This window comes from Myripristis murdjan, chromosome 7, assembly GCF_902150065.1.
Source record: "Myripristis murdjan chromosome 7, fMyrMur1.1, whole genome shotgun sequence".
Lineage (NCBI taxonomy): Eukaryota > Metazoa > Chordata > Actinopteri > Holocentriformes > Holocentridae > Myripristis > Myripristis murdjan.
Window position 1 is genome coordinate 22,810,078 of NC_043986.1, and position 11,312 is coordinate 22,821,389.

An 11,312-nucleotide genomic window follows, 5' to 3' on the forward strand; every position below is an offset into this window, starting at 1 on the left:
ATGAAAGTGACCCGGACAGCAGCACACCTGTTTGCAGAGGAGCTGTGCTGTCCCGAACCGCAGCGGTGAAAAATGTCACTTCCTCACATCATCCGCCGAGGAGCAGAGAGGGGGCTGTCCTATGCTGAGCGGGTATCTCCCACCTGTGCGTAAAACGCTCTTCACTAAAGGGTAGGCTCTGAAAAAAGAGAAAACCACAGTCCTCGCTAAACAACAAAGAACACAGACAAAAGCGTGGAAATAAACGTCGCTCTCGGTTCCTATCGACCTACTTTCTAACAGCCAACACTATTTTCGGATGCGGGTTGCTCAAGCCTCAAAAAAGGCGCAAAGATGTTCACATTTTGCTCCTGTATGGTCACATATCCGATCAACATGCGCCACCTGGGATTGTTTCTCTGCCTCACACCTGTTTGAATGGGACCTGCGCTTGCACTGTCTCGCGGTCTATCCCATATGAAACCATTCACATCCGTATTACGCTAACTGCCTTATTTTCCCTTGCTCCGGCCCCACAGCCTGCGGCTTGTAAGTAGCCTTGTGTTGCGTATAATCGCAGAGAGAAAATGTCCGATTTGGAGACGTGCAAGGTGAGAAAGGGCGGGGGCAGATTTTCTGCCACAGGGCCTTAGAATATGCTGGAAAACACTGCCAGTCAATTTATTTCCATTTTTTTAATAAGCCACTTTTTGATTCATGCATTTGTGGCCAGTGATATGTGGCAGAGGGAGGGGTGGATGATCATAAAAAGTGATCATAAAACAAACTGCCATGAGCGTAAAACAAACAAACAAGCAAACAAACAAAAAACATTTAATTTAAAAATCACATAAACCACTCTTAAATAACTTACTTGAATGTAATACTGTTTATTATGATGTATAGCCTAATTTGCAAATGTATGTCATAAATCATTTATGACAGCCTAAAAAGACAGCGTGGGTAAAATTCTGAAAAATGAAAAGGTGAATAAAATGTGTTTGATCTCCACTATCCCTGTCTGTAGCTCAACATTGTTGTAAGTTTGACAAAGGTGACAGACTTCTGTCTCTCTTGAGGTTATCTGTGATGTTGAATTTAAACTCCAAGCTGCCACAACATCTGTCCTAAAGTGAAAAATCTCTCAACTCCATTTTAACATTGTATGGAATTATGAAAAACCCTATCCCATATTTTTTACACAGGGGGACAAGAACAGTAAAATCTTATAAACCGTTAAAATATTCCCCCAGTCAAGGTTTACACAACCCAGAGTGAATTGTGTGTATTCCATTGCTACACAGGGCCCGATGCACCATCCACATCTTGCATCTGCATTTGTCTCCTGGAGGTCTAGTATATTTAGTTTTGTGCCTGCGTGATGTCCTATTGTGTGTGTGTGTGTGTGTGTGTGTGTGTTTGACTCCTCCTGGCCTGTGTGTTATAGGACCATGCTGGTGGTGGTGACTGCTGCTGTTGCCATGACAGCAGCGCAGCAGTGTCTCCGGCTGTGCAGAGGGTGAGTGGGATGCCCCGTCCTCATCTCTCCATCCTGACTCAGACAACGGCATGCTGGACAAAAGCCCCACCCCGACTCTCACCGAATAATGAACAGCTCAGCACTCAATCAATATCTCGTCAAATAAAGTAAAACTGAGTGTGCATGTATGTGTATGTGTGCGTGTGTGAGTGGTGAATGACCAAGGCCTAAGCAGGATATTTCATTCAGTTTCATCATTTGGTCTCATGTTGTGTCTCCTCTTAGGACTGGCCTGCATGCAGGATGAGCTCGAGGGCTCCCCATCCCACAGAGGAGGAAACATCTCAAGGCCTACCCTTATTTTGTACATTTTAGATTTATATATGAATCCCCAAAGTATTCTGCATTGTGCAAAAAGCTTTACGATGAGCCAACACTCTGTCTGATTAGATTCCTTGACACAAACACGCACCCATTTAGCAGGACACAAAATACTACACTTGCACTCAATTGGCACTCTTCCACCACAGCAGTCCACTGAGCATGGAAGTGACTGGCTTGCCCCTCAACGCCACCATCCGTGTGGTTCAGCTGTCGGACCTGTAGGGAGGGTCACGCCTCCTCACTCCTAATGAGGCAAAACTGCTGTAATTATGCTCACCATCCCCCACCGAGAGCTTTCTTTTCACTGTGGGGTGGACAACTCCTATCCTGGAGGGCCACAGCAAGCGCTGTCTTGCACTGAAATACCAGATGCAAAAATAAAACCCCTCAGCGAACCGCTTTTTCATATGTACATGCAGGTGTGTGACAACATTTTCACACACATGTCAATCAGCTGTTTGGAGTCCCTCACTTCATGATCTACAGCTCAGTTACCCCTGAATTTATTCAAATGTATGTCAACTTTCTGGTAGTTGCCTTGAGGCTACAGTGTCTCCCTCATCCAACGGATGAAAATTGTCTCTTTGCAAATGCACTGAGCATGTTCTAGTCGGTGTGTTATCCCTGACTGCTTACCCAACGCGACTTGAAGTTTCTCCAGGGGGGTATTTACATTGCTAACAAAAAGGATGTTTGTGCAGATTTTGCTTTAAAGAAAACTGTAGCCTAGTTGTAGTGCAAACAAACAAAATCTGGATTCTAAGAGGGTGGAGAGATGCAAAAAAAAAAGGGCTTAAGGGGGACATACATGCAGGCCTTGCAGTAAACAGACAGAGAGAGGAGGGAGAGAGAGAGAGAGGAGAGCGAGAAGGACTGACACAGAGCAGGGAGTGTTAGACTGAATAAGTGTATGAGAGGCAGACACATTGAGGGGGAGTGATGGTGAATCAGCCTCAGTTAGGGTGACAAGTTTACCCTGCCCGGCCCGGTGCTGATCTCCGACTGTGATAGAGCCTGAGTGACAATTTGACAACTACTGCCACCCGATGGTGAATCTTAAAACTGCGTCTCCTTTGTGTCACCCATCCTGTCCGGACCCTTCCAACACAACTCCACATATCAATACACCTTTCAATTAAAATTTCCTGCTGTTACAGTGTATTTCTCCGCTTTGTATTCATTGAAATAAAGCAGGATTTCCATTTAAGTATATGGATTCTCTATTGTATTCAGGTCCTGATGCTGCTGTTATTGTGAGATGAAATGTTGTAGCTGTAACGGAGAGGAGGAGCATGTTGACTGCATATTTAGAGTCTATTATATCAACTCTCTCTTTGTCTGCTCATTCAGTCACAACATGGACCAGCCAGAAGTTGGATTACTGATCTGGCTGGATGCAGAGGGGGTGTTGGGTGGGGGGCTGGGGTGCGACATGAACACACACTGACAGCCTTATGGGACCATGAGGCACTGAAGCAGGGAGGCATGGAGCGGTGGGTCAGGGCCTGGGGTGGCCACAGGCCATTGGGACAGCAAAGCCAAGAGGCAGCCAGGAGACGACAGAATGGGCACAGTCACCATGGAAACACAAGCGGCCCAGGCAAATCATGGCAACTGGTAACTAAGTAACAGGAAACGACGGACCATAGAGGGCGATGGGTCTGGTTAATCATGAAGAGAGGGGGTAGCAGAGAGAAGGGAGGAGGGACAATGGCAGAGAGATAAGGGCCGCAGGTCTGGCTCTGCGCACATGCCTCGTCCAAAGTGTGAGCTCATTCACACCCCACGTGGATTGTGTTGACACTGGATTAGTGTCACCGTGTGCTGGAGAGGGAGCCTCCACCCTACTTGCACCATCCTTTTCTTTGTAAATCCATGAGGGGGTGTAAATGAGCGAGCACTACAAGGAGAGGGGAAACGAGCTGGACTGCAGCCATTAATATGAGCCTTTGTGTGTGTGTGTGTGTGTGTGTGTGTGTGTGTGTGTGTGTTGAGCTTGTCTGCTCATGTATATGTGACTGTATTACACACTGTGTGTTGTGCATGTGGGTGCACTTGTGCCCCAGAAGATGAGGGGGTTGGCCTCAGTCTTGCTACAGAGAGGAAGCTACAGTTAACACACCTACAAGGAAGCAAACGCTCAGGAAACACTTGTTGAGAGAATCAGTTCTCTAATGCACCCAGGCTCCTGAGCCACATGTTTCCAGTGATAAAAACATTTTGATTATTGTGTTATGTATGCAGCATTGTTCAGATTCCTGACCATGCAGTGTAATAAATGTGTAAAAAGTAAGAGCTGTACAAAAAAATTGATACAGCTGAGTATCGGAGTGTTATTTTTCACAATCCGGTATCAATTCCCAAGCCTCTTGTATCAACATGCATCATTTATGCGCTTCATATGAGAATACACTACGACATCTACATTTTAGTGCACTGTGTTAAGTCAGTGCATTGTGCCAATTCTGTTGTAATACATGTGGGAGTGGGAATTTTGAATAAAATTATTTTGAGTCAGTTTGTCTCAGTTAATTATGTTGTATATTAGTTGACTACAATGTTATGGAGTATTGGATTTTAAGCTAATACAAATCATATCGTGAGCTATGTTATGTATAGTATCTTAAGGTCCTTAGCCAGTACCCTTAGGAAGAGTCAAGGGTTCTGTGATTAAGCAATAAACAACAAATTTGCTTAAATTTAGAATAATAGCATGATATAAATTTACAGTTGAAAATTCCTTAAAGTTTATAGAGGTGTTTTAATACAGTATACCATTTTCTTTGCTTGTGTCTTTTTTTTTTTTTTTTTTTTTTTTTTTGGTTGATTGGGCTTTCCTTTAAAGTAGACAATAAATTGTGATTCAGGGCAAATATATACTTTAAGAAGTGATGCGTTGCAGAGTGACACTATTACAAAAGTTTGCCCATGTCTCAGTTATATTAATACCTAATGAAAAGATATTTATCAGATGTGGCCTACCAGCAAGCAGAGTGTGTGGGGGTGCACGTGTGTGTGTGTGTGTGTGTGTGTGTGTGTGTGTGTGTGTGTGTGTGTGTATGTGTGTGCATGTGTGTGTGTCTGTATGTTTTATTTAATTAAAATTTAATTTGGGCCATTTCGGCTGTAGGGGTCAAAAGCTTGGAGATGTGAATCTAAGGAGACTTTCCACTTAATTGAATCCTCCACCTCAGACCTTATATTTATTATATATTCAATTAATTTCATGTTGATCAGACCTTGAAGGTAGGTTGCTAATTTATAATCACTGCTGTGCTCTGGGACAGCAAGTCCAATAAATTTAGATGCACCACACATTATACCACACCAGGATCTTAACTAGACTAACTAGATCGCACCAGGCTGAGGTAAATGAGAACACGTGAACCTGCACGGGCTGATATTCATCACTCTCCAGCTTAAAGATGAATATAAATAACTTTGCCAGATATCTTAAAACACCAATATCTATAGGCAGCTCATTTTATTAGATGTTCTCTTGAACTGCACAACAGAGATTATAAATTAGCAAACTACTTTCAAGCTGTGATCAACATGAAATTAATTAAATATGAAATAAATGTAGGGTCTGAGGTGGAGGATTGTTTTCTTGTCTATGTGCTGCACACTGCCACAGAGTAATAAAGAGCCAAGTGGAGGCACGGTTTAATTTTTATGGAGAAATTGAAAAGCACAAAGACTGAAAGCAGAACCTGAAACCGAGACATCAGGAGCCAAGTGATGCTTATGGATTTGAGACACCTGGATATGCTCAGCACGAATTTTTGTGTAAATACATAAAATGACTGGTTTGTTTTAATACAGTTTCAATCTGTTCAGTTTCAAACAGCCTGAAATAGGGGATTGCGGATAAAAAAGGATTCAGTTGCTTTATTCATTATACCTGCAGATCCCCTCACACTGAAGCTGAGGTGTGAATTATAGCCTCATAGCCACTGTGTTATTTCATAGCCAGTGAATATGAAACTCCATGGATTGCCACCTTGTCGTGGTGGAGAAGCTTGTGTGGTCCTGAGAACAATCTCGCCTGGAGCTATGCTCCTGCTCTGAATCAGACCTCTTCACCCTTCATTCAGGGATGCATTATCACACCCACCCTGTTTACAATCTTCATTGCTGCCATACTCTCTCATCTCATTGGCGACCTGCCACAGAGGATCCCAATCCTGTACAGAACTGATAGCAGGCTCTTCAACCTTAACAGGTTCAAGAGCAAAGTCAGAAATACCACTACCACCTCTGTTTGCCAAGGCATACAGAGCCATGGGTCTAGCCTGACACATAAAGAGGAACTGCTTCTGCATCAACACAGCTCGCTAGTCTACACAGCTCGCCATAAAAGTGGACAACACCACTCTTTAAAACATTGACCACTTGCCCTACTTTGGAAGCCTTCTTTCCTCAAAAGCTGAGATTTGACACTGAGGTCAACCATCGCCTGACCTGTGCCAGTGCAGCCTACGCTTGACTCAGGAAAAGGGTTTTTGAAGACTGAGACCTAAAGGCCCAAACAAAACTCATGTTCTACAGAGCTGTGGTCCTCCCCACCTCTGCTGAGTCATGGACCACCAACAACAGGCACCTGAGAGAGCCACACCACCAGAGAGCCTCATGAAAGACTCTGAGGATCAGCTGGGAGGACAGACACACCAGCATCGGCTTTCTGGAAGAAGCATCACCACCACAATAATGCAATACCAAGTCTGATGGACAGGCCATGGCCTCTGCATGTCCAACACACGTCTCCACAAACAGATCCTGTCCTCCCACCTGAGGGAAGGTCAGTGAGCCCCTGGTGGGTAAAAGTAACATTTCAAGGACTGGTCTTGATACCAGTCTGAAGAAATTCCACATCACATTGAGCAACTGGGAGCACATCACACTGGGCAGGCGCTCCTGGAAGAAATTCATGCAGGAGAGAACTGCACAACCACCACCAATCACCAGCACGCTCCCCTGCCCACACTGCACCAACATATGTGGATTGTGGATCCCCATTTGAAGACCCACAAGTAGATGACCCAACGTAAAGGACAGTCATATTCACCTCAAGTAACTGGAACTATATCATGGTCACTGTAATTCACCTTATTTTTAATGGAAATATGGACACAGTCACTCTATGCCCATTTTGTGCGACACTTCCCGTCAGGCACTTCTGGACGCTGCCTTGCTAATTCACTTTTCACCACAGCAGCTAATAGGACAACTGATTGATTTTTGGAAGTGCTCCAAATGTCATCAAAGATGTTAGTCGAGCTAGTTGGCAGGGAAGCAATTAAACAGAAGTACAGCACACAAAAAGACGGACGTTTGACCAACCAGGGTCCTCCTTATTCCAAAATAAGGTGGATAAAACATACTGTGTTATGAAATATGTAGACAAAATTATCATACACAATATCCTTTAGATTATTTAACTTACTATAGGTATATAACACCAGATGGAAATGTATATGTACCAAATGTAATTCATTCTGCGCATTTATACAAACAAATTCCCATGACACAGCTACCTTAGCATGGTTGAGAGTGCCATTAAACCCCTCCTTTAAAATGTGTTGGACACTCCTCTGCTGCCTCCCCTCTGTGGTCTGAGAGGCTCCGAGGGGCCCAGAGGAAGTCCATTACTCTGACACAAAGGCAGATTGTAAATGTGACCCTGGTGGCCTAACCCTTGTTCATACCCAAACCTTTATCTTTGACACAACATCTGCTTAAAATGGCACACATGAACGACTTAGGAGCCCATGAACTGTTGCCGGTCAAGGAATAAAGAAGTAAAAGCTGGCACAAAGCCCAGTTCGCAAATTCAGTGCTGGTTTGCATTACTGATGGACTTCCCTTCGCAATGCAAACCATCACTAAATGTAAACATGCAATTTGTGAGTAGGACCTGTCAGTGCCACCTGTGTTTGTCCCCTCTGTCCTGCCAATCCCACTCCTACCTCTATAAGCTATAATGTGCTCACTGTGGGAAGACACAAACACTCTCCCTCATCCAAAACACTCCACAACTCCTATTCTACCACCCTGATTGGCTGTGACAAGCTTATAGTGACCCCCCACAGCCACACTGACATCCACTTTACCATGGCTGTGTGACACATGTGATTGCACCTGTCAGCCTCTGTCCTCTAAGCCTGATCCCCTGAACGCTCCCTCTGACCTTTGCCTCTGTTTTCTCCCCCATTTAGACTTTTCTTCCTTGTTCTCAGACTACAACTAACTCAGCCTGCCCTTCCCCCCGCCAAACCATACTCTTCACACAAATTTAGTATGGCTTTTTTTTTTTTTTTTTTTTTTTTTTATAGCAGCATGACCTTACCCATCTTCATATGGCACGATTAAATCAATGGCATAATAACTGCTGATTGAGCGACACTTTAGAAGGCTCTGTTGCATATTCAGTTTTCCATTTCCACGTAATTTTCATCATGTGGCATACGCATCATTAACATTGTGGATCTCTTTCGGAGCTAAATTAAATGAGTGAACCGGTGAATCACAACCTGAGCTATACTCAAATAATCAAATGACATACGAGAACACAGATCTAAGCAGGAGAGTCATTTCTGGGGAATATATGCCGCTCTACCCGGAGTTAATTGTTCACAGGAATGGTGAAACCATGTCACTCTTGGTGAGTAATGTCATCATCGAGTTCCAAGGACTCTAAAGCCTCTCAACCTGTGGGAGGAGAAGATTTAGACCAGTTGTTCTGCGAGAAAGGAGGAGTGCCGTCCATAATTCTGGGAGGAGAGTAGCTATCGATGAACTAGGTGATGGGGTTCATTATACCTTTATAACAAAGCCAATGTTAGACAAGTCGAATGGATGCAGTTTTAACCACATCCAGTCCTTTTTATCACACTTGTAAATGTGATTTCTTGACTTGTTATACTTTGTTGGCAAAATCACACAAGCTTCTCCAGGTTTTACAGCAGTCAGCATAATTTATGGTGGGACTTTTTATTTCCTCCTTTTGTCCCAGTGGCTCCAATTCAAATCCCTGAATTCCTTTACTTGACCTCTCAACCCAAAATGTAAAGGAGCTCATCAAAACATTGTTTGTGTCTTTAAATTTAAACAAGACAGGCATATTTTCACGCATATCTCAAGTGACCAAATCATTACTGGTGCATCAGCCATAAGAAGTTACAGCAATATCTGAATTTTGTTTCTCTTGCTATTGCTTTTTTGCCTCGATGACCCTGCCGAGCCATGGGAGGAGGGGTCATTGGAGAGGTGGTCAGACAAATAAAGCCTGCCTTGACCCATGTGACCCCGCCACGGACTTCCACTGCAGCCGACCCACCGCAGAAACACAGCAGACGGTGGAACAAAGACCCTGAGTTATAGCTTCATAATGACACCTAAGAAGGACACTCTGATGCAGTGTACAGTGTTTAGTATTAAAACAGCCTTTCATCTTGGAAGACCATCTTCACGTTTTAGCTGAAATCAATCAATAACAGCAAATAAATATTGATCCATGACTGTCAGCTCTCCTAAGGATGCATAATCATCAGTGTTAAAGCTCTTATCTGTCTCTGTTTATTCACTTGCATAATGATCTTAAAAAAAAAAAAAAAAAAATCAAACATGGGACATTAGCCCCTCAGAGGCTCTAAGTAACCTAATTTGTATAGGACTTGCATGGGGGAAAAAAACATACTTTAAACAGTTTGGTAACACTTCAGGGCACACTGTTGCTGCTAGAAAATGTAACCAGAAGCCTTGATAATCATGCAAGAACAAATTATTATTATTATATAAAGACAACAACATTAACTTTATTGATGTAGCTGTAATCATTTTGCATCTGATTTACATCTGAACGTCTCCCATGCTCATTAAGATACCAACATGTCCCACTAGACCAGTTGAGACCCACTGGAAGGTCCTGTGAAACTCTGTAGCTACATTTAATACTGTTTGGGCCTAATCAATGGCTTCTTTGATCAAATACAGCAGACAGCTCTCATTCAGCATTTGCCTCTGCTGCAGCTCATCAGCCAACTGTCTTGGATGCATACTGTCTAAACTGTAATGTCGTCAGGTTCAGGTTTAGGTTAATCTGTGAGACGCTTTAATGTTGCCCCCCTCTGAGACAGTCACCCCATTACCTCCCATTCCAATCACATTCCCAGTTATCCTTCTTTGGCAGCTATATAACACAGTTTAAATGGTGCAATACAGGTTTGTAGAACAAAATGTGAGCAGAGCCCCGGTAGCAGAGCATGTGCTCAGACCCTGACTGTGACCAAGCACCACTAAGTGGCACCACTGGGCCGTTTTGAGCTTTGACCAGTCAAATAAGTGAATCAGAATGAGACACTTTCATAACAGCAGGCTATGATTATGGACGGTGGAAAATGGGTTTTCTGGCTTTAAAATGTGCATGTAGAAGAAAATGCTTTTGCACATTTGTTTCAAGACGTGTGCTGAAGTAGGTACACAGGAGAGAAAAAATCAAGAGAGAAAAATCACACACACTGGTTTGACTTGGACCAGGACTTAAACTGCAGAAGATGCAAGAAAGTTGAGTCAGTGTGTGGGATTTTGTTGCTTTACAATATATAAAAACATGGTGAAATTCTTGTAACTAATAATTTCGACTTTGAGACATGTTATTCAAAGATTCAAATACACATCTGCATAATAACATTTTCAAAGTAGCTCACCCTACATCTAACTGTATTGTAAACATAATAACTTCTGAGTGATTTGGGGGATTAATTTGTAAATAATGAGGTGGATATAAGATTTTACTCAGCATAAACAACTCTTGGCATGTAAGTATACCCAACCCTGTCTCACTGCTTTAACTGGGTTTGGATCGTCAGAGTCTTTCTAAGACCTTTTCACTCTTACAGATTTATGGGCTTTTTTGTTACCAGTGTTATCACTGTCATGAACAAAGACAGCGGCTTATTTATCATACGACATTCTGGAAAATGCTGACACCGACTCCCAGTTTGAACATGCGGTTCCTGTGTATCATGGCTGCTGTAGTGAGCTGGCGATTTGACAAGTTGGCCCGACCAATAAAGTGATCTTCAGACGAGCGCCATATTGGCTGCGCTTCTTATCTAATGTTCACTGTGTTTGCCTGTGTTTTGTCTGTTTTCACATGAGACCGCGTCTTCAAAGTCTCACTAGGTTCAATGAATAATCATAATCAAACTAAACTTACATTACCCGTGGTTTTATCGCGGCTTAAACCCCCGTTCAGACGCTTATTAGACCAGAGCGCCATTACATTGTTACAAATGAAGACTACGGGGATACAAAAGCCGCTCCTGGTATCGACGTTGTAACAAATTAACGCTTGACTATACCCGGTTTGTTTGTATATTAAACAAAGTGTTTTTGGTGGAAACTAGCCGGTTTACGAGAAACGCAAAATCTGGTTTCCCCTGATCATTTTCGCGGTGTTTTATCA